The sequence below is a fragment of the Podarcis erhardii genome (assembly GCF_964252035.2).
Source record: "Podarcis erhardii genome assembly, chromosome: 6".
Classification (NCBI taxonomy): Eukaryota; Metazoa; Chordata; class Lepidosauria; order Squamata; family Lacertidae; genus Podarcis; species Podarcis erhardii.
In genome coordinates, this window is record NC_138510.1 from 48625662 (window position 1) to 48646551 (window position 20890).

General features: G+C 43.3%; 1 protein-coding gene across 3 annotated transcripts in view; it reads left to right on the forward strand.

Annotated features, from left to right (window-relative positions):
- Positions 1 to 20890, forward strand: part of ELAPOR1 (endosome-lysosome associated apoptosis and autophagy regulator 1) — a 56455-nt gene that overhangs the window by 5513 nt on the left and 30052 nt on the right. The window lies entirely within an intron of this gene.

Below are 20890 nucleotides of genomic sequence, written 5' to 3' on the forward strand. Positions count from 1 at the left end.
AACACTTGGCTTCAATCAAATCAAATTGTGTTGACTAGAATAAAACTCGACGCCAAAGTAGTCTGCGATGCTCGTGGAGCAAAAGGCACGCTAGAAGAGCATTGTTTCTTCGGCATCAATTAATGCTGTAGCCCCAGGAAGGGTTGGAGCAAGGCAGGCACACCTCAGAAGTGCACTTGGCTGCCTTTCGCCCAGGGGGTCTTGTGGGGGCCAGTTCACTACCTAGCCAGCATGCTAACAACAGCTTGCTGTGAGCAAAACCTCCTTGGAGGGCTGGCAGGCCGTTTGTGGGAATGTTTAAATGGGGGCTGGAGAGGCTAACTTCAAGCCACCACCAGGGAAGGTGGAGGAAATCTCTAGTTTTCCTGGAACAGACTGAAGCCAGGGCAGTACTGTAGCAGGTAGTGATTTTCATTGTTGGATCACTATCCTCCATGTTTCCTATATGCTGGACATGGTGCTCTTTTTGTTGTTGGTGCCTCTTAGTGACCCATTCCAGAGGGTAGCCTCTGTTGTAGCAAAAAAAGGTACATTTATGGGATGAACACACTTGGCGTGCCATAGGCTTACACTTTGATCAGTTTTAGTCTTTAAGATACCACAGGATTATTATTTTAGTAGCTATCAAACCAGATTATCTGTTCTAACTAGTTCTAAACTGTCCCTTAGGGACTTCTAGCACCACCACCTTCATTTAGCTTTGACTAAGGAGTAACGATAAAGACTCATCTCACAAGTCTGAAGAAGAGTGTTTGTCTGTCTTTAAATTGGAGGATCAGTGCTGTCCAACCTTCTGGCACTGTAGTATACTCCCTTTCTTGCACCCACCCCCATTGACTGCTGACTGGAATCTACCTTGGGCAACTGACTGTGTTTGCTCCTCCCCCCCCCCATGTAACATGGCAGGTTGCCTGCGAGTCAGATCACAGTAACTTTCTAGTATGTCAACAAAGAGTGACTTTAATTTCTCCTGTGCATGCCTGTTTTTCCTTAATGAAAACTGATATGAACAGTACGAACAGTATAGACAATGGAAACAAAAATCAAAGGCAATGAAACAAAGCAGAGGAAAATTGCACATAAATAGCTGCCAGGTGCATGGGTATCAATACTTTTTAACCTCTGGTCATTGTATAGACCATTGTTACATTCCATTGGCTGAAATGGGTGAGGTAGTTCACCACGCTTGCCATATACTTGCATTTGTGTGTTGTGTGTGCTTTTTAAAGATCTGGGAATGTCAAGGCTTTCTGAATTTAACTTGTAGTCTGTAAAAGTACATTTTCTCTCTTGCAATTTTGTTACTGGGTTATCTTTTTTTTGGTATCTTGTTACACTCGAAATTACACCTGCAAAAAGCTGGTACAACAGCCAGAATGCACTTTCATTCCATTTTTGTATGGCTTCTTGTACTGCATGTATGCTGTGGGTGTAACTATATGTCTGAGCTCCACCCTTGACAGTTCTTTCTCTGTTAAGAACAAAGGTAGCCTTATGGATCAAACCAAAGATTTATCTAATGCCATCATCCTGTTTTCCCTGAGTGACCAAACAAATGCCTTCTGGAAACTAACCAGCAAGACTTGAAGCCAAGAGTCCCTCAGCAACTGGTATTCTGTGGCATATAGTCTCTGGACTTAGGAATTCCATTTTGGCTATCGTAGCTGTGGGTAGGGCTCTTCTTCATTCTAATCCCTTCTTCAAAATGACCAAGAAATACCATTTTGATGTTTAAATTGTAGCTTTTGTCTGTGCCAAAATGTAGCAACAATGGTGTTCTATTGGGGGTGCAGTGCTGTGCATAATTGTTTGTGCCTGCAGCTCCCAAGACTTAAACAATACAAACAAAATTGATTATTTTGGAACTCTTGAAAAGGAACTTGAGAAGAAACTAAAGCAGGCAATTTGAAGTTACCATTATTGAGCCATCTGTTACCAAAGTGAGCACCCCATAGGTGGCTGATTCCCCCAAATAACACCAGGAGCAGCAAACCTACCCTCCAACAGTTCCCTCGGGGTCCAAGGGAGGCATAGGCCTTTGTTCCTAAGTGGTCATTGGAGGTGAGGAGGATGAATGTTCTCCCCAATTCTTTCTCCTTCAGATTTTGGTAGAGTGAGAAGCATGTGACTTCAGTTATGTGAAATGGCTGAATGATATATTTATAGAAGGCAAGCTGAGGTGTTCTTTGCACTTCCCCATCTCTTCACAAGCATGAATCTCAGGGAATGAATGCTGATTATGCATTCAAAAATGCCGCGTGGCCCATCCCTGCTGGAAGTCAATCTCATAGGTGTTGGTGGAACTTGCTCCAGCAGGAGGATTATTCTCACGGCCAGTTAGAGACGAACCTGGCAATAACACCGCTTTAGGCCTGTCAGCCAATTAAATCATGTTTAGTTGATTAATCAACTGCCTTTTAACTGAAGGTTGAATCTAGTCATACTCAAGAGTAGACTCTTTGAAATCAAAGGATTTAAGTTAGTCTTGCTCAACCAATTACACGAAGAGTAAGCTGAATGACCCACTCAGCCAAAGGCAACCCAACAGCTAGATATTTGAGTACCCTCACATTTTTGCCATCCCAGGCAGGTAGCAAAACATCCCTCCTCCCCGAGATGCAGTGGGGCTTATTTCACTTTATTTATTTGCTCATCTTTCCAGGAGGCCCACGGCTACTCTTTTAAAGTATCATAACTTGAGGCAGTTTATCGCACTAGTACATTGCATATGTAGCACAGCCTTGAAAAGAAACCTCACAAACACAAACTTGTCTAAACTTATATATAACACAACCCTTTCTGCAGTCCAGTTTCAGGCAGCTCCTGTGACTGAGGGGGGAAATTACCCAGGGGTGAGCTAAAACAAGATCACCTCTGGGTGTCTAGAGTAAAGATGGAGCAAGCAAGGTGGGAGTTTGTGACAGTTAGTTGCCACTCACGAATTCAGAGGCTGGAGTGTGGGTGGTGCTTTTTGCCTCCCTTCTCATAGAATGGAATCGTGGTGCTGAAGAGTTTGCAGCAGCAGTGGGAGATCTCTGGCTCATGGGCCTAATTATGCCCACCAGGCCATTTAGGGAAAAAACACGTAAGCCAGTTAATCACCTGGCATCATATGATTTGAGGTGCTGCACAGGTAAAGTTGAGATGCCAGCTTGAAAAGGAAGACTCAGGAGTGCTCTCTTATGGGTGCTCCTGATTCTTGCTTCCCAGCCTCTGCTTGAATTGGGCGCTCTCTGAATCCAGCACTCTTTTCTGTTGCCCTGCATAGCAACAGAAAGTGCCAGGTTCAAAAAGCGCCAAACTCAAGCTGACTAATTTCTCTATTTTTAACTTTTATTATTAATTCTGTGCATGTTTTATTTAAATGTATAATCTCCTGCAGCCCTCACTGGAGCAGTGTTTCTGGTTTTAATGTGCAGTGTTCTGGGGGAGAGAGAAGGAAGGAATAATAAATGTATTCAAGGGTAGAGTGTCGATGAAGGTTTTCAGAATATCAGCAAAATTAGTTCTGCCTTAGAAGTGACTAGATGCATTTCCGACAAACTGGAGATTGGCATCAGGTTTGCTGTCCAGGCTTTGAAAGAGCAACTCCTGAAAAGGAAGCTGTTATGCATCCCTGGTTGGTAGAACATGGAGTGATATGTGATGATTGAAATTAAATGTGGCTTCAGGTTTTAAATGTTAGCTCCCAACTTATCCAGGACCAGAGTCCAGAACCATGGGAGTGACTGATGGGGGTGGGGTCAGACAACCTTAGGAAAATTCCCTGCTAAAAGACTCATTGAATATAATGGACCGAACTCAACTGTGTGTGAAACTTAGTTGACTACCACCCTCTGTTTTGTGTGTGTGTGTTAAGCAAGGATGGGAGGAGCCTTCAGCCCATTCATCTTACTGAGACATTATAATTGGGCTCCCATGCAGTTGCTATTTGCTGAAGTTTAATAAAACTGGGATTCTATTTCTGCATCTCGTCTGGTCTGCTTTGCCCCTAGGCGTTTTGGGCAGGCTGTAGCCAACCATTTGACAGAGGAGGAGGTACAAAATAGTATGTAGCTAATTATAGGTAGTCTAAGAAATTCAAAATAAAGTTATGTCAGCTGTAATGCTGCATACACTTTCTTTGGACTAAGTCCCACTGACCTCAGTGGGGCTTACTTTTGAGTAAATGTGCATAGGATTGGAGCATTCATTCAATTAGCATTTTAAAGATATTCCCATTTTAATATCAATAAGCATAAGTACCAAGAGCTTGTCAAATATCCCCAAAGCTTTTGCATTTATTGCTCAGGAGCCTGGAAGCAGTTTTTCTTCTTAATGAGCAATTTGGTAGAATACTGCATGTGTGTTTTTTTTGTTATCTCTCCTAAAAGTGAAAGGCCTTCTAAAGGCTTACAGTGTAACCCTACCCTTATCTATTTAGAAGTAAATCCTATTGAATTCAGTAGGACTTAAGGGCTGCATCCTTAGTGTTTTTCTTCTTTCAATATGAAAGCCCAGCATCAAGGGAAAGGCCTTTGAGCAGACAAAGCCTGACATGGTTAGGGACTTGGGTAAGTTGTGAAATAACATTTAAAAAATGAGTTGGTATTTCATTCCAGTCATCATGTATAATTCCATGTCCCACCCCTGGGGTACATATGAAGTGCATTTTCATATATGCAAGTGTTGCTCTTTCAGACCCCACCCACCAGAAAATCATTTTCTCGAAATGACCAGTTCTCCCAGTGTGATCTTTGAGAGCACGGAGCATGCTGAAACTCCTTCATCTCTTTGCATTTGCTCAGTGGGAACAGTAATAGCTGCAGAACAGAATAGCTGTATTTTTATTTAATTTATTCTGATATAGATCCTGACTATTGGCTCCAGGAGACTCATACCTGTTTTTTGCCTAAAGTAATTAGGATCAGTTGCTGCTGCTGCTCGGTACTTCTAGCTAGCAGTGCCGGATCTACAAATTTTGCCAAAGGGGGCAAAAGTCTGTACTGCCGCCCACCCTGGAAAAAGGAAGCCTGCCTGGGGCCCCCTACACCTCAACTTGGCAGGCAGGTGGGACCTCAAGTGCTTCCCCAGCCTCAGCCAGACAGTCTTGAAGCCAGCATCTTGCCCTCCTCCAACTCTTTGCAACACTGAGAAATGGTGGGTTGCTCTGCCATGGGAAATGGCGTGCAGGGATCGGGGGTGAGCAAAGACCCTGATAGGCAGTGATCAATGGATGGAGGAGCTGGTTTGCTTGAGGCTCTTTTTCCTCCTCTCAACCTTCCCTGTTTTTGTATGGTGGAACCTCAACACACACACACGAGCTGGGAAGCTCAGACTCTGAGCTTGTCCTGGTCTGCTGGCCAAGTTCAGGTTCAGCTTCCCTAGCAGAACTTGAGTAGCAGCAGAGGTGGATTTAGCCGAGCATGACTGGTTCACCTGCACAGAGTGTCGAAACAATGACTTAGAATGGAAGGCAAGAGGCTGTGTGTGTGCGTGCGCATGTGCTGAATTTCAGCGTGGCACAGGCACTGCTGAAATTCGAAAGTCCAAAGTCTGCCACTGGGACCAGGCCCCTCTTTCTCTCCTTTGCGTTCCATCCTGCTTCAGCTTCTCATCTTCCACTTCTTGGGGTGGGCAAGGAGGAAGGACTTTCTATAGCCACTCAGCAGTTTTTCCTCCCCGCTAACCTGCCATGCGGGGCATATGCTCCTTTTCACCACCCCGTTTAATTCAGGCCTGTCAGCTAATGCTTAGACAGATGCTTATGATGGAACAAAAAACCCCAAACCCCTCAACCAATTCCTTTTTGTATTACTCAATTGTCCCACAGAGGTTTGCAAAGTACTCTTTTTATGTCTTTGCCGTAGGCAGCAAGAAATGGGATAAAACATATGTCCCTGTAGCTCAGTTGGAGGCAGAACACACGCCTTGCAACAGACCCTAGATTCAATTCCTGACATTTCCAGGTTAGGATGAGAAATTCTCTTGTCTGAAGCCGCCTCTGTAGACCAGGAATGGGGCGCTTGTGGCTCTTCAGATCTCATTGGACTCCATCAACCCCACGCAGCATAACCAGTGGTCAAGGATGACGGGAGCTGTAGTCGAACAACATTTAAAGGGTCACAGGTTCCCCTCCCTGGCCTAAGGCCAGATAAAACCTTAGACTAATTCCTATATCTCTGAATTAAGAGGACTCTTTTAAAGAAACAAAAACGGTTGTTTTTGCTTGCTTTTGTAGATCGTAAATATTGAGGTGAGACAAAAAGTGGTCTGTATTGGAAACACTGGTAAAAGCTCCTGCTGATGTATAGGACAATTACATTGAGAAATATTTGATGCTGCATTTATAAGTCTTAATATCGCCCTTTTCACTGTACATCTTGTGCATCAATGAGTTTTCAGCTTCTCCTCACTCTTTTATAACCTTGGTCTAGTAAGGCAACTGTAATTGGTTATGTGCTACAGTTATCACCCGTACACTGATGACTGTGTGTTTCCTCTTACCGGAAGCCTGGACTTAGCTGAGGATGCCTAACTGTCCTTGCTTTACTAGATTTATTTGATATTCAGATAAACACCTGCATTTCACACCCCACCCCACCCCCATTAGCCTCACCATATGCTGTATGAGTAAACTCTTGAATATGTAAATACAGTGGTACCTCGGTTTACGAACTTAATCCGTTCTGGAAGTCCATTCTTAAACCAAAACCATTCTTAAACCGAGGCGCGCTTTCCCTAATGAGGCCTCCCACTGCCGGTGCCCTTCCACCGTTCGGATTCTGTTCTTAGACTGAGGTAAAGTTCTCAAACCAAGACACTGTTTCCGGTTTTGCGGAGTTTGTAAACCAAATTGTTCTTAAACTGGACTGTTCTTAAACCGAGGTACCACTGTACTGTGACTGAGGAGCACTGGTCTCCTGCTTCTCTATTTCTGTGAGCAAAGCCCTCGCAGCTTCCCCACCCAACTGGCTATCTCACAAGAGAAAGATTAAAACTGTCTGACGGAAAGTTGGGAAAATCTGGGTCTTAATTTAAACCCTAAACGACTCCTCAGCCTGTCACTTTACTCGTGACTCCTCAGCCTCTCACCTTCCTCTGACAAAGTATCTCCCATTTACCTGTAAAATGTGACTTGAGGTCTGATTGGTCATTGGGCAGGAATCCCATGAAAAGGTACGCTAGGATCATTCCCTTTGTTCTTGCTTCCCCACCTCGGGGCCTGTGACCTTTCTGCATCAGGGCCAGACAGCATTTTGCTATGCACTGGGAAGCTGACCATTCTTGCAGCTTACTCATAAGCAACTAGAAATACAGTGCTGACTGGTTAGATCAGTTAGGGGTTTGAGCCACCGGGCTCTCATTTTGTTTATAGTATTCTGTTGAACATTTGCCTACTCCCCTCTTTCTTTTATTCTTAATAGAGTTTCATAACTTGACCACTGAAGTGTGTGCATTTGCCGACCTCAGGATTCTAGTCATCCCCATGCATCCAGACTGCTTGGAATTAATGCTACAAGGAATTTAGAATCAGAGTTCTTATAGACTAGTACATTAATCTATCCTCTGGGAGACACCAGGAGCAGGGGATTGGCTGGAGGCACAAGGTGCATTGGCCCGGGATCCCAGGATCTAATAGTTAATGGGGCATCCCCAGATCCCTCCTTGTTTGGGGTGGCAGGACAGGCTGCAGACTGAAATAGGTGGTGGCAACCATAAATCAAGAAGGCATAACTGGCTCCCTACTGGGCTGTTGAGTACCCACATACAAGGAAGGGGATCTGTTACATAGTGCTACTTCAGATTCTTGATCATGAGGTCAGTTTCTGTAGAGCTAAGAACATAGGAAGAGACCTGCTGGATCAGGCTGAAGGTCCATCTACTCCAACATCCTGTTATCTCAGTGATGGTGCCTGTTGGAAAGTTTACAAGCAAGACATGAGCACTAGAGCAATCTCTGCACTAATATTCCTCGGTGATGGGTATTCAGAGACATGGAAGTAGCATACAGCTTTCATGGCTGTTTGCCATGGATAGCCTTATCCACCATGAATTTATCAAATCACCCCTTTAAAGCTGGTTGCAGCCATCACCATCACCATACTCTATTTATCTGCTGTGCGAATAAGTATTTTATTTTGCTGTTCTGAAATTTCCAACATGCATCATCATTGAGTGGCCCAAGGTTCTAGGAATATATTAGGGTGAGGAAAGCAAAGTAAAAAATTGTCGTCAAACATCAGGCTTATTAGTCTCATTCTGCCCCCGCAATGCTTCATCAGCTCCCTTACCTGTTCACCCCTTTCCACTAATAGCCAGGCTTGTCTTTCAGTTGGAGTTGTGTTTTTTTCTGGTCATCATTTTTGATTGGCTGCTTGTCCCACCTGCTTCCTCCTTCTCAGCTCTCTTCCAGAAGCCCCTCTGCCCTGTGTAAACGTTTCTCCTACACAAACTGACATTTTACTTCCTTCACATAATTTGCTGCTCAATTGGAACCTGCAGAAGATAAATGATAGCAATTTATTTTCTAGGTAATGTGCCATTTTTCAAGCCATAATCCCAGCTACTTCCCTTTTGGAACTATGTATATCGCTGTATATTTACACTGCACCAACCTCTTCTGCTTTTTGAGATGACTCAGGTCCATATACCTCAATTAAAATCATTCCATTCTGTGGAAATCCTTATCCTCGTTTATAAAAGAAGCAGGAGGTCCTGGGCGCTATACTCAGTTTTGCAGTGTGTGCTGCTTTTGGCTGCCAAAACATCCTGTACTACTGGATTTGGTGTGCTGTCCTAAAGTTTTAGGAATCTCTTTAGACAAGCCACACTGCAGCTTCCAAACTCTAAATAGGTAAGAGTCTTGGAGCCTCAGGGGACTGAAAACCTCCTGGTAATTTATTTTAAATAATACAGGTATTTCCTAATTTACATCATTTTTCTGCATAGATGTCAATCAGCAGTACTGTAGTGCTGATGTAACTTTCATGCTTTATGATTTTGTATTGCTGGCACATCCTTCCTAACATTTAAGTGCTGCTGGAGCTAGTCTTTAGATCAGGTGTTTTGGCATAAAGAAGCTGAACTGAAAAGGCTGCCAATCACCGTTGCTATACATGCAATGTTTTATAATTTGCAAGTCTTTGACTTTGTAATGAAGAGCAGCCATGTAGTGGCTGCTTTTAAATCCAGGCACATGAGTGCTGCTCCTTGTGGGTGAGTATCACGTGCTGTCCCCATTGTGTACCATGTTATTGCAAGGCATAGAGGTTGTGTAGCAGCCTGTAAGGCAAAGTGTTACAAATAACTGATGTGCCAACACTGGACATTCTGCATGAGACACCAGTTTAAAGTGCTCTCTATGTAATGTGTCTGCTTATCCTTTGCATCCACGCTCAGAGCTTAGGTATGAAAAGGTATGGAGCCATAGCAAACCGGAGAATGGATCTTGCTGAATTCACTCTGTTGTGGCGTGTCATGGACAATAGCATGAACAGCCTAATTAGCACTCTTCTTTGTTTTAGATATGTGCAATTGCCTCATTAATGAGGCACTGTCCTTTCCAGGATAATGTTTTATTGTTTGAGCTGAAGCCCCATAGCAATGAATGAACAATGCAGATGACCAACTTAGCAACTGGCAAACGTGTGCAAGTTCGCCTGTTTCTTAAATGTTGTGCTGAAGTGCAACAATGGTTGGCTTGGTCTGCGGTAATTGTTGCTTCACCAGTAGATACTTATACATTCTGTGATATATCCACGTGCCCCACCTAGCCCCCTTGTTGCACAACACAGAGCTGTAACTTCCGTTTCTCACTTAAAAAAAAATTATCCACCCTGAAACACATTGTAGTAATCCTACCACTATGGAGTTAAATTTAGAACCATTTGTATCCACATTTAGATTTTTCTTTTCAGTTCCTTTCAGTTTCTGCCCTGTGTATTCCAGCAAAAATTAGTCATTTTTCCTTAAGCCCTATTCAGATGTTTAGCTGAATGCATCAGGGCCCAAAGTGTGTGCATGACTGCATCTTCTTCTAACCTTTCTTTAGAGTGAATGCCTGAAGGGAGGATCCAGCTATATTCAACAGACACTATACCTGTGGAGATTGGGAGTGAATACTGGGATAGGAGCAACACATGCTGTTTGGGCAGTGGCGGCGGCAGGCGGGGGGTACAGTGTACACAGCCCAGCACATAGGTGCCAACTCTGAGGCCCTGGTCCCTTTGGTCCTCCAATAGAATATTTAGGGGGAGCTGAGCTAGTCTTTAGATCAGGTGTTTTCCCCACAAGTTGGCACCTTCCTCCCTTGGACAGCCACCTCCCTCCTAGCTGGACACCACCCTCTTTTACAGGCTTGTGTCCTCATGGTGAAGGAAGGTGGTGTGGAGAGAGGGGAGAAGTAAGGAGAGGCACACCCCCACCCCAATATTTTCTTCAAGTTGGCCTCTGTGACCAGCATCTTGTGCACCTATTCACCACAGACCCCTTGCTAATTTCTTCTGGTAGAGACAAGAAAAGGGTGGTTTTGACCTTTGTAAAATCCAGTTTGCAAATATCTCAAGGTAGTGCATGCATTTTACACACACACACACACACACACACACACACACCCCCCACTGTGCTCGCACACGTTTTCAAAGTTGTTGCTACAGAGATGAAAAGCCAATCTCTTCAATTAAATGAAGAAGTGGTTTTGAGAGGAAACACGTACAGAAAGAAAATGCTGGAAATTACAGCTAGGAGAAAGTGAAGTATCAACCTGATAAGGAGAGCAGGTGGTGAACATGCAATAAATGAAACTTAAAATGTTGATTTTGCCTTTTACAGGCCGCTGGTTTCAGAGGCTGAGTGGTGGTTTATGTGTACATGAAGTAAAACTGGAAAAACCAGTAGCTTGGAGGATTTGTAACCGACAGGGGCCTAGGCTGTCTAACATTGTGAGGCTCAGCTGAGTTGGAAAAGCCACTTTTAATCTATAAACGGTTGCCCAGGGATTTCTGAGGATATATGTGGAGAAATGAGTATAGTGGATGCCCTAGATAAATTTTGTACTATGTGGCCCGGGAAGTCCTAATCCTGCATCAGAAATGTTTCCCTGCTAGCAAAGCAAGAGAGGAGGGAACACAGGTTAATACTAAAGTACAAGCTTTGTGTGAAACAAGTATCCAGGTTTAGTCCCTGTCATCTGGGCTGGGAAGGACATGTGCCAGCCAGGACAGAGAATCCCAGCTTGCTTGGACCAGCAGTTTTATTTGCTGTTAAGCAGCATTCCATGAACTTGCTATTGTGCCATCTCAGACAGGGAAGTTAGTCAAGAGATCCGATTCTGATAATCGAGGGATGAGGAGAGTTGCTAGCAGAAGTACACTGAAACCAGAAGATTGCAAACAAGATTGGGCTTCTAACACAGTTCCAGGAAACGGACCACTTTTCTTCATGTGTCTAATCTTCTCAAAGAATGTCTGCGTGCCTCTTAAAGACAGATTGAATTGCTCATTTGAAAAAGCAAAATGTTTTGAGGAAATAGAACTTGTTTGTATGGTCATCAGTGACAAAACCGCTTGTAAAATGGTATTGAGAGCCACTTCAAACAGCAGAGATACTTTGGGCATGGGGGAGAAGGAAGTAGAGTTGGAATGGCAGGTACACTCCCAGTGCCAGATTGCAGCCTTGTTTGCTTCCTGGTTCAGAATGCCCGAAGGAGGAGTACATGGTGAATCCAGATAAGAACTCCTTGTTATTCCTTAGCTGCTTTTACAACCTGTTCCTTACAGAGGCAGCTGGATGGCTTTTAAGGCTGGCCAATATTTCAACTATACTTCAGTTATTATTCAGTACAAGGTTCTGGGTCCAGCTTTCTGGAGGTAGAATTATTCTGAGTGCATTGGAAGAATGCTGCAGTTTCCTGAAAATACCCATTTCCACATTTGTGATAAACTTAGCATTCCTTACAGCAGCTAAGTGACCTTTACTGGTATGAAAGCACTTTCTGCTTAAAAGGGTCTCTTTACTATTGATTGATCATCGCAGGTGGGAGAAAGCAGGGATTGAGAACATGGGAAGCTGCCTTATACCAACCAACTCAGACCACTGTTCATCCAGCTCAGAGTCATCTACGTTGTACACCAGGGGAGGGTAGTCATTAGTCTTGCAGGATCTACCATATTATTGTACTAGAACTCTTGAGATCCCCCAGAGCCAGGTGCAAAATAAATTTAGCTAAGGGCTTATCCACTTCCTCTTGTCCCACTGCTTTCCCCTGGGGAAAAAATGCTCTTTTGTTATCAGTCAGAGCAAATGGCACGGGTTTTCCGTGAACTGCCATTTGTTCCAATTTAAAGCTAAAGAGCAGGTTTTTCTTGGGAAATGAGTGGGGCAAGGGGAAACTTGCTTAGACCCATGCTTTCTAGGCATGGGGCAAGCAAAAGTGTGGACAAGCCCTAAGAATTAAGGACAGAGTGCCCTTTAACATATGTTTAGCCTAGATTTCCCTGCAGGCTTTATTTGTTTCAGCAACCTAATTTAGAATTTTTGTGTCTCTGTGTGTGTTATTTTATTTTATTTATTTATACTCCACCCAGCTGGCTGGGTTGCCCCACCTATTTTTGGTGTTGCTATTACAGTGGTACCTCGGGTTAAGAATTTACGGTAATTCGTTCTGGACGTCCGTTCTTAACCTGAAACTGTTCTTAATCTGAGGTATCACATTAGCTGATGGGGCCTCCTACTGCTGCCGCGCTGCCGTGTGATTTCTGTTCTCACCCTGAAGCAAAGTTCTTAACCCGAGGTACTATTTCTGGGTTAGTGGAGTCTGTAACCTGAAGCATCTGTAACCCAAGGTACCACTGTACTAGACAGTTGGAATCCCTTACCAAGCTCCTGGAAATCACCCAGAGATCTGCCAGTAGTTTCCAATCTACCACCACACCTGCTTGATACTGTCTAGCGGGGTTTCAGACAGAAGTCTTTTCCAGCTCTGCTTGGAGACACTGGGAGGGTTTTTTAAAAGCAACTGCACCAATTCCCCATTGTAACCCCCCCCCACCATACTGAAAAAGCAAAGACTGAACTAACACAAAGCGTGCTTTACACCCTGTATCAATGGCAGTTTCTCCATAGGAGCCACTAGTTCTTATCTACTATATAGTGATGGTTCATTTATGAGTCTGCCTTAGTTTGGTGACAGGTGCAAAAACAGGAATATTTTAAGAGTAGCTACAAGGATAAAACGAAGTGTTACCTGCCAAAAGATGAAGGTGAAGAAGAGGTGGTTTCTGCTCAAAAGAAGATGTTTTAATCTGGTTTCGGCAGTTTAAGTATGGAAATGGAGCACATTCTACCCTGATACAATTTGGGTACATGCTGTCCCTGACATTTCATGTTAATTAACTGCTTAATAAACACTTATGCCTCATATGTCTAATTTCCCCCCTTTTTTCAAACTTCACATTATCAATTTCTAACGGTACAGTTCCCCCCCAACTCCTCATTTCTGTCCAACCGCACACTGAAGAAAAGGCTTTGACATGGGAGGTTGAATCTGGGACGTTTTGTATGCAAAACGTAGTCTCGAACAATAGCCCTTCCCCATTGTGTAAGACCAAATGTGTGTGTGTGTGTTTTAAATTTATCTACCATCTATTTTCTACAGAAGAAAAGTATCTTTTTTCTACATAAAATAAAAAAATTCCTTCCAGTAGCACCTTAAAGACCAACTGAGTTAGTTCTAGGTATGAGCTTTCGTGTGCATGCACACTTCTTCAGATACACTGAAACAGAAGTCACCGGACCTTTCTATATAGTGAGAAGGTGGGGAGGGGTATTACTCAGAAGGGTGGTGGGAATGGGTGATTGGCAGATAGCTGCGATGAGCCTGTTGACGACTCTTAACGACTGCAATAGGTCTAACAGGAAAAAGCAAGGGGTGAGAAGGTGAAAAATGGCTTTGTCATGTATAATGAGATAAGAATCCAATGTCTTTATTCAAACCAGGTCTCTCCATAGTTTTAAGTTTGGTGATAAGTTGCAATTCAGCAGCTTCTCTTTCCAGTCTATTTCTGAAATTCCTTTGTAATAGAACAGCTACTTTGAGATCTTGTATAGAATGTCCTGGGAGATTGAAGTGTTCTCCTACTGGTTTTTCTGTCTTGTGGTTCCTGATGTCGGATTTATGGACATAAATCCGACATCAGGAACCACAAGACAGAAAAACCAGTATGGACATAAATCCGACATCAGGAACCACAAGACAGAAAAACCAGTAGGAGAACACTTCAATCTCCCAGGACATTCTATACAAGATCTCAAAGTAGCTGTTCTATTACAAAGGAATTTCAGAAATAGACTGGAAAGAGAAGCTGCTGAATTGCAACTTATCACCAAACTTAAAACTATGGAGAGACCTGGTTTGAATAAAGACATTGGATTCTTATCTCATTATACATGACAAAGCCATTTTTCACCTTCTCACCCCTTGCTTTTTCCTGTTAGACCTATTGCAGTCGTTAAGAGTCGTCAACAGGCTCATCGCAGCTATCTGCCAATCACCCATTCCCACCACCCTTCTGAGTAATACCCCTCCCCACCTTCTCACTATATAGAAAGGTCCGGTGACTTCTGTTTCAGTGTATCTGAAGAAGTGTGCATGCACACGAAAGCTCATACCTAGAACTAACTCAGTTGGTCTTTAAGGTGCTACTGGAAGGAATTTTTTTATTTTGTTTTGACCATGGCAGACCAACACGGCTACCTATCTGTAACTTTTTTCTACATGACTGTTAATTGTTTTGCATAATATACCCCACATTTGTGGGGGTCCCCCCCATATTTAGTATATGTTCTTGTTTGGGAAAGTGGTTTGTCAGTAGAATTCTTTTTATTTCTCCCCTTTTTCTGACTTACTTGCTGTTCATTGCACTCGGGTAGGTTATCCTTACAATGTGCCAAATAAAGAACAGCTCAGGCAAGTGCCAGGAGCAAATGTCAGTCTCTTGCCAAGGAAAATAAATGGATATATACAGTAAACTTATGTCCAGGAGAATTCTCATGAATCGCACAGAAGTTCTTGCTCATTAAAAGTGGAATTTCCTTAATAGCCTGGAAATGTCAAACACTGTGCTAATCTATTGCTCTTGAGTGATGGGTGACATACATGCAGATAGAGGGATCGTGAGCAGACAGAATCATGTATGCCTTACAGAAAATGGGAAGGCAATGACCAAGTTCAGATGTAACATTAGACTGTGGTTTAACACTGCATGAATCAGCCTCCTCTCTTCCTGAGCAACTCTATTCCTCCCATACAGCCAAGAACATGAGTCCACAGGCTGTTCCTTTTTTGTAAACTGTGACTTTGTGTGCTATCTGAGGTAGGGATAATGTTTTCTCACTAACTGCACTTAGTTTTCAAACAAGTCAACTTCAAATTGTGAGTTATGAAGCTGTATTGATTTTATATAAAAACCCTAACCATAGTTAGTGTTAAACTACTATTCTCAGTTTTGACAACGCAGGAAGTCATAGTTTACTGAAAGCAAAGCAAGAGCTTATATGTTCCTTCTTTTAGCTGTGGGTAGGTGGGGAGAGCCCTGAAGGAAGGTAGACTCATTCACATTGCTTTTAAACAGTGGTTTAGTGTAACATCCAGACACGACTGAATATATGTGAGCTGCTAATGGCTTGTCCTTCAGTGTTTTGCCAGGTAAAAACATACATTTCTCTGCAATCGAAAAAGCACAGGTTGCAATCTCAGTTGGGTGTTTAAGTGACAGAAAGCATAAAACTGAGTGCTTGACTTTGTGTTCCCACATATTTTTTACATCCAACAAACAGTTAGCTTTAAAAGCATTGTAGGCTGCTCTAGCTCCATATCTAATTCAAAATGCCGAATGCTGCTGCATATAAGACTGAAGCAAAAATTAAACCAACCAACCCCCCCCCCCACAAAAAACCCCCTGGCATTCAAAGAGGCAAATTGATAGGTCTGGAGGATATTCTGACAATAGCTTGAATTAAGCACACAGAGTGAAGGGTGGGAGGGAAGGCACTGTACCCATTAAACAAGTGCAGGTGGTTGGGATGCAGCGGTGCATCTCACCCAGCATCATTAACTGTGACTGGGAATTGCTCTCCCACAGAGGCCTTTCTCGGTCTTGGGGCGGCAGGCTTGCAAAGCAAGTGCTCAGCAGCTGAGCCTCTGCAGGTCCAGTTAAAAGACTGTGGATCCAGCCTGGAAGCTCAACTTGTAGCTGTTACACTTGAGACCCCTTGGACTTGACTCTCATTACAGAAAAGTAGCACTTCTTGTAGCCCTTCTGAGCTTCATCTGGAATTGTACTTACTACGTAATTTTTCCCCCTTCAAGAATTTTACTATCCCAGTGAAATGTTTTAAAAATACTGGAAGCTGGCTACCAGGAATTGCTTGCATAGGGTGAAAAAGAGCAATACACTGCCCTGTTCTCTGCTTCAGCCAGTAATGAGAATTCTGTGCCACTGTGCATACAGATAAGGGCAGGGATCTGGGCCAAATCTCTTGGGCTGAGCCCAAACGATTGCCTTTTGTTCCATGTTAGTTTGTTTTTGTCCTTTTGCATTCTTGTATTTCTCTTCACATGTGTCTGCAGGGTACACGTGCAGACATCAGTACAGGGATGGAAAGGGACACGAGACATAACAAGGAGGGAAGCTTCCATTGATGCCAGTAGCACTTTCCCTCCTGGTTCAAAAAGCAGCTTTTGGGGCAGGGGGCAAGAAAGGCTTTTGCCAGGAACATGGCTGACAGACACCATTAACTGCCCCTTGGTACAGGGTCCAAATCCTGATCCCCCCTCGGCCACAAATTATAAGAAAGCTAGGCACATTCATTTCAACCATCCATTTAACATGTCGCCAAGTTTGGCCCCCAGCTTTGCACTGCTGACCATAGTTTCAAGTGCCACCACCAAGTGACATTCTGCACATCTTTATTTGGAGGGTGATGTTTAGCCCTGATGAATGCCTGCAATTTGGAAGACTGTGGGTTCCACTCAGCATTGTTCCATGGGCAGATGTACAGTCCACTTACACCAGACAGAGCAAGTACTGAAAAAGTGTGTGTGTTTTTGTCACGGGGTCATGCATAGTTTTGTTTCTGACTACACACCAGATTTTGCATGGCTCTGCTCCTGAGTAGCTCACTCTCTAGGTTCAGCCTCTGTCCCTCTCCCTTCTTGAACACATTCATTAACCTCTTTCTGTTATATACGTTGTGATGGTAGATGTGATGAAACTAAAATGAAGCCAAGTACATAATCTCCAACACTTTTTGGTTGTGGGGGCAGGGAGCAGAGAAGTGACATACTCCCTGCAGAAGTTTTACATGGCAAAAGTTTTGCAGTCTTTGGTGGTGCACATATTTGTATTTGGTTGAGGAAAATACTGGGTGCTTTTTAAAAGCACAAAACCCGTAGCATTTTCTCCTGTATTAAAATGCATTTTCTTCTGAAGTCTGATAGTTCTCCTGTGATCAAGTGATACTGTTCTAGAAGAAAATGTGTGTGGCTGCACCTTTCTGTAAAAACTGGATGTGCTGCGAAAGATCAAGGGATTTCAAAAACCTTCCCTGTCAAACAGTCTTAATATAATAACTCTTGTCTTACCTTTTCCCTTCCCTGATATTCAAGTGCTGTGAAACTTCAAAGGCTTGGCTTGTTTTCAATTGCTATTTTGAACCACTTGCTGTTCATCAGCCTAGGAACAAAATCACTTTTTACACACTAGCTAGATCTAATTTAAATGGTGTTTGAGAAAGGCTCTATATTTTCATGAGCCCTTTGTCTCTTATTAGTTTAAGAAAATGCTAATACAGTGCCAAAACATTGTTTAACATGTCACAAAACTCCAAAGCTTGTTCTGCAACAAAGCTAAATAAGCCTTCTGAATTTAAGTTAAGCAGAAGGAAAAATATATCATGTTTGCACTATAAATGAAGGTGCTGAGGAACTAAACTTTTTCCTTGAACAAGTTCAGCAAAATCCTTTGATTTACTTATTTCCCCCCCCCCTTTTTGCTCTGTATAAAAGAAGAAGAGCAAAACCCTCTCATGCTTGTTTATAGCCTTGCCAACAGAGTTGGAAAGGAGTGCCTGGCCTTTGCCAATGAAGAGTTCACCTGGGTGTGAGGATGAGTACCTCCTCTATGTAGAGAGCACTGATCTTGGGGAGGGCAAGAGTTCTGGGGCAAGACGGTTCAAACAAGACACAGTATTTATGTACTATGAAAGGCGTGGGGGAGACATGGGAGGCAGCTGCAACGGTTATACATTACAGCAAGGGTTTTTCTTTAACTTGCTTACCTGTGTGGGGTGCTGTGTCCTTGCATCTCCAGTTGTGAGAGCAGAAGGTAACTTGGCATTTGGGCCTGAAGCTCCAAGGTGAGATACTGTACCAGATAAGGTTCTGGGAAGAGAGGTGGAGGCTTCTGCCAAAGTCGAAAGCTGTCAAATCTTCAGTATGGGATTGCATCCTAATTAAATTGCAATTCATTATTTATGTTTGCTTACCATTTTTGAGCTTTTCTTTTGATATACTTCCACACTTGTCTTTATCAGCTCTGAATTTCTCCTGTTGTTTTATTGTCTCTCTCACAGCCCTTTAAAGTTAGCTTCTTTGAGAAATCTTGCATCCTTTTGCCTGACTTGTGTGTGCTTTTGCCTCATTTGACAGCTCCCTTTCTGATTAATTTATGCTTATGTCAAACAGAGGCACCATTATTTGCTTCAGATTCTTTCTTTCTGTTGGTTGCTTCATCAGATCTTTAAAAGATTTGATTCTCGTACCACTTCTTGGTTTTCATAGGAGCCTCTTAGTTTGGGAGCTCTGGGTTTGCATGTACAGATTGTGCAGAGGTCTGTGCATATTAAGTTCATTGCAAGCAAGCTTTTTTGCACACACTGCCTTAAGTCAAACATGTGGATGGCAGGTGGAACCAGCAGGTGCCCCATGAAGGGGATGGTGGTAATCCTGTTTGTCACTATGCAGGCACTTTGAAGGTCTGCAGAGGTCTGCAGTTTGACACTACACAGGCTGTAAGAACAAAAGCGGGGGTTTCTCAGCAACATCATTGCTCTTATGCGGCTGCCCTACATGTCTTTGTCCAAATGCAGAGCTTTTTCTCAGGTATATAGATTTGGGTGTTAGAAGTAATTAGGTGTTTTGTTTTGTTTTTTTAAGAAATAATGAGGAAATCTTAGAACCTTATTTCTAAACAGATTATAATCTATTCATTTCCTTACTATTTGGGGGGGGGTGGGTGGGAAGATAAGGTGCTCAACTTGCAGCTTAACACAAAAGGTGATTTTTGCCAGGCTTTTAGGCTAACACTTCCAGCCGGCTGCATTTGCCTTGAGCATTAGCTTAACTTCTTCATAAACATCCCTCCCTGGCCTCTGCACAGAGGAAGGTGTCGGGTTTTCAAGGTGATTAGCAGGGAACACTTTACCCATGCAGCAGCTGTTCCTCCATATGGATGTGTGGAACACAGTCAAAGATAAGTGAAGGGCAGGGCAGGAAGTGTCCACAGAAAGCAAAAAACCGGCTTTCATCAATCCTGATAAAATTAACATCTGGGAAACTTTTACAAAAAGCTGCCTTTTTGTTGCCGCTGTTTCACGTAGGGCTACTTCATGTATTACAAACAGAAAAGAGATTAATCTACATGTCAGGTGATGCGTGAGCAAACTGCCAGCCTGGACCTAATCGCTGCATGGAATTATGCTTAACACCAAAGCACCTTTGTCCACAAAATGGCACAGCCAACTCTGACCCTGAATGGTATGGGGATGGTGTGGTGCATTTTTTTCCCTTTCAAAGAAGCCTCCCTTCCCCACATTAAATGCTGGAATTCTGGGATGAACTGGGAATTGGGAGTGCACGCCTGATTCTCTGACTCCAGTCCTCTAAGATACTTTAATATTTTGAAGGGTCTTTCCTCCTATTATTCATTATTTTTTTACATTTATATCCCAACAGTCCAAGGAGTTGAAGGTGCTGTACATAGTTCTCCTCCCTCATTTTATCCTCACAACAACCCTGTGAGGTGGGTTAGGCAGCGACTGGCCCCAAGGTCAGCACCCAGTGAGCTTCATACCTGGGAGGGGGGTGTATTTGAACCCCAATCTCCCTGGTCTTAGTGCACTTGACTACACTACATTGGCTCATAAATATTACTGTATCCGAATAATGCAATTCCAAGCCAGAATGAGATTTGATGGCTCTCTATAGATTTTAGAAGAATGCAGCTGCAAATGAAATGAGTAGCATTAGATCACAAGGAAGGTAGTTGGGGACCAGAATTTGACCTTAGGCAGAGTGAGGCAGCCGTCTCAGGTAGCACATGCTGTGTGGGTGATGGTGTGGCAGCGAGAAGCTGGATGATAGAGGTAGGTGTGCACCACATGGTCTACCCTGCATGCCCCACGGGATGTGGTGGAGTGCGCCAACTTTGCTAGTGTTGAAGTAAGATTCAACAGCCGGTCCAGTTGGCTTCTCTACATCGAATGGACAGCACCAGAGTGCCTTTTACCCCAGGCAGCAAAATGTCTTGGGCCAGCCCTTTCAGGGACAATAGAACACATTATAAAGAGTTTTTATAAGAAAAACATATAAAAAGCATGTTAACCTAGCCACTCAGGGACTTAGCTGGAGATTGCATTTGCTATTAAGCAAATGTATGATATTAATTACATTTGTTCCTAAGAAAGTTACCAATGCATTTGCAAGCAGGCCTTTGTTCTTGTCGGGGAACAGAACAAGCTTCTCTCTTACGGCATCTAGATTCTGAAGCAAGATAGATCCTAAACAAGGTAGTTTGCTGTATTTTTGTCCCAAGCAAAAGTCAAGATTGTTTTTATGGGAAGGATTTTTGAT